Source organism: Gouania willdenowi, chromosome 3 (assembly GCF_900634775.1).
Source record: "Gouania willdenowi chromosome 3, fGouWil2.1, whole genome shotgun sequence".
In the NCBI taxonomy this organism is placed as follows: domain Eukaryota; kingdom Metazoa; phylum Chordata; class Actinopteri; order Blenniiformes; family Gobiesocidae; genus Gouania; species Gouania willdenowi.
In genome coordinates, this window is record NC_041046.1 from 9,285,213 (window position 1) to 9,288,827 (window position 3,615).

The 3,615-nt window shown below is 38.0% G+C and overlaps 1 pseudogene; it reads right to left on the minus strand.

Annotated features, from left to right (window-relative positions):
- Window positions 1-1,865: 1,865 nt before the first annotated feature.
- On the minus strand, window positions 1,866-1,983 carry LOC114461355 (uncharacterized; annotated as a pseudogene).
- Between the last annotated feature and the right edge of the window lie 1,632 nt (window positions 1,984-3,615).

Here is a 3,615-nt window from a genome sequence, read left to right on the forward strand (position 1 = left end):
CACATCAGACAAGGACAAAAAAAAAAAAAAAAAAAAAAACGTTTATGAAAAGATGAAATTATGAAGAAGATGAGAATGTTTGACTAGGGAAGAAACGAGGTTTGATGTAAAAAAACAAAAAAACAAAAAAAAAAAAAAACAATGATGTGATTTTGCTCTGAATGTCAAAATGAATTTCTGTGATTGCAACCATGTCGGAAATGAACTGAATAAAGAAAAAAAAAAAAAAAAAAAAAAATGACAGAAACACGTGTTTGTTTTCACAGAACTGCACCGTGAACTGATGAAATACCCCCCTGAGAACACAAAGACATAAAAAAACACATCAAAACATGAGCTAGATGTAAGTAAAGGAACGTAGACTTACAGAAACGTGTTCTGATGAACTACGGCCGGGCCCGCGGAACGTCTCTCTGCCAAATAGCACGTACCACCTTCCCAAGAATTCAGTCAAATGACTCCGTTCCACCGAGTAAATCAAATGAAATTGTGCAACGTAAATCGTAATCTTTGTTGAATTGCCTTTGAAACAATATATCATTCGACTGTGTTCCAAAAAATTCAAAATTACCGAGTAAGGGGGTGGGCCCCTAGGCCCCACTTCCCCCCCTTTCAAAAAGGTCTCCAAGAGGCTCTTGACATCTCCTCATAAAATGTCCATGTCTAATTACAGCCCGATTCAACGAGCAACAGAGGAGTAGTCATTTGAAGAATGGGGCCCCTGGGAGTCCCCGTGGCACATACGGAGTAATGGGCCCCAATTATATATTGGTATGTGCCAATGATTCAGTACCATCAACCGTTGTACTATTTGACTCACAAATAAATGAGAAATCAATTTTATTATTTTTTTTCTTCTGGGGGCCCCAAATCAAAAATTGGGCTCTGAGAGTCAATGCATACACATCCATAGCTTATACCTACCAAATATCAGCCTGATCCGTTCACAAATAACAGAGGAGTTGCGATTTTAACGAGCGTAGACAAGAAAAACAACAAAAAGAAGTTAGTGGTGTTTAGAGTTCGGTAGCCTGGCATAAAAAAAGGTTTAACTAAGAAAAGGCCACGTGGGCGAAAAACAAACAAATGAAAGCTGCTGACACTTGAAGATGTTCAAAAACTATTTCATACGTGTTTATTAAATTTATTGGATTCAATATGCCAATGTGGCAAATGGTGATTTTTTTTTTGGCTTATTCTAACAATTTGTCAAATCTTTTGGGTTACTCTGGGTGGCTTCTATAAGTTTCTGTAGTTAAAATAATAGTTTAAAAAAAAAAAAAGAAAAAAAGAAAAAGAAAGAAAGAAAGACAAATGTAATAAAGACCAAAACTCACAGATTCTTTGATCCATTGTACTGTGTCTCAAAAGGCCTGATGGTTTACCCGTGCATACAAGAGGCAGAAATTTCCCTCGGGATCAAAAAGAAATCCAAACTAGATTAAATAAGAAAAGAAAAAGAAGTGAGTGAGTAATGGTTTTCCATAATAAGGTCATCACAATCCAAAGGAAAGAGTGTGTGATAACATGATGTGGAGCGGGAAAAGGCTTTTTAAATACAAATGGGGGAAGAAACAAATATTTATAATAATAATAACTCATTAGATTTTATAAAGTGCTTTATTATAGACACTCAAAGCACTTCACAGAATTAAGGCATTATTCTTTCACTCCACACTTCGTGGTGGTAAGCTACTATTGTAGCTGCCCTGGGGCAGACTGACGGAAGCGAGACTGCCATAGTGCGCCATCGGCCCCTCCGACCACTACCAACACTCTCTTACACACTACATTCATACTAGGCAATGTGGGTGAAGTGCCTTGCCCAAGGACACAATGGCAGATACCACTGAAGCTTCTGTCCCCCATTGTGGCACCTGATATTCTCAGTGGTCTCCCATCAAACTACTAACCAGAACCAGACCTGCTTAACTTCAGAGATCTAACGAGATCGGGCAATGACATGCTGGTATGGCCACTATGGCCATTTAAGCTTATTATAAATGCTAATGAATCTTATATTTAGGTCGTTTATTTGGTAAATGTCAGGAAATATGAGCATCAGTCTGTAATTTGTAACTTTGGGATAAACAGGTCAAGTTATTCCTGTAATAACTATTAAAGCAGAACTAAGTAACTTTCACTTAGCGTTCCCCCTAAAGGTCCCTTTGGGGGAGTCACTGTCGTAAACACTCCGCACCCCCGAGGCAGCAGCTCCTCCCTCCCGCTGCAGTGAGACGGGCAGCGGGAGGCTTCCTAAATGTAAGCGTATACATTCTGAGTGAACTCATCCTTTAGTAACTCAGTAAGTTGATCATTTATATCGTAAAAACGGCGCTGTTTCTGATAATGGAAGTGATCAGCCAGTTGTCTCTCCTGTCACCCTGCTGCGCACGCACACACCCTGGTAATGACGTCGCTGGAGTGATAACGTGACCAAAAAGTAACACTGTGTTCAAGCGATTCATCATGGGCGATTGAAGTGTCTGCAGTTGCTACAGTCGCGTTCGTTGTGAACGCACCTTTGGTGTGTATCGGGCTGCAGTAAAGCAGTACGTGTTGTCGCAAGAACGAGAACAGAGCTGCGAGACTGCCACCAGGTCGGAGGCAGGGAAAGGTGCAAGTGCTGTTTTCTGGCAAGAGACAGCAGGGGGAAAAAGACCCCCCAATCACCCCATAAACACTTCTATTACCCTCAGAGGGACTACGTGGAGGATTTATTAAGGTGAAAAAGTTACTTAGTTCTGCTTTAATAGCAATTTTTCAATGTGCGTCAAAACGTTCTTTGTTTTTCAATTTGAAATGATTATTGAGTTCAGAGGGAGCTGAACATACTGTCTGGGGGAGTTTACCTTTCTAGCTCAGAAGTGCTTCTATAATGACTCTTGTTATTTGCCCTGCGGTGCAGATGCTAAATTACGCCTCCACATTTAACTTCAAGCACACTCGTTGGATGACATCCCTATTCATTATAATGAGGTGGATATTACTGATTTACAATCTGTGATTGAAGCATCACTTTGCTTAAAGTAAAGGGGTTTCGAAGATTGTTCGTGTGTTATTGATATGTAATGTTTAGGTATATCCAGCATGTTACACTTCAGACAGTGACAATCCAAGCTTGGTTTTTCAACCTTTTTCTTTTTTTTTTTTTACATAGAAAAATAATGTCTGAAAGTTACTTGATGACACATTAAAGCTCATAATTACTATGTAATTCCTGAGATTATTCACTTTGGGGTTGATTTGTTAGCAGTTTGCATCAAACATGTAAAATAACCTGTGCATCCTATTTAGTTTCCAACCTTTTTTGGATCGTGACCGTTTTTTGATAAATAATGTCTGGCAACCTTAAAGAAATTCATTTTTTCAAGAATATTTTTTTTGATTATGTTTGTTATACTGTATTACAAATACAGAGTTGCCAGTATTAGCAACAAGTTGTGTCAGGTCGGATATTTTTATACTGCATTTATTATAATGAATAGTATTAATGTTATAGAATAAAGTTTTTTAAGATTGTGTGTTGTTTTAATTTGTAAAACAATCATTCTAAAATTTCTAAAATATTTTTTCAATCAATTTTTTTTTTTTTTTTAAATCAATTACTAGACA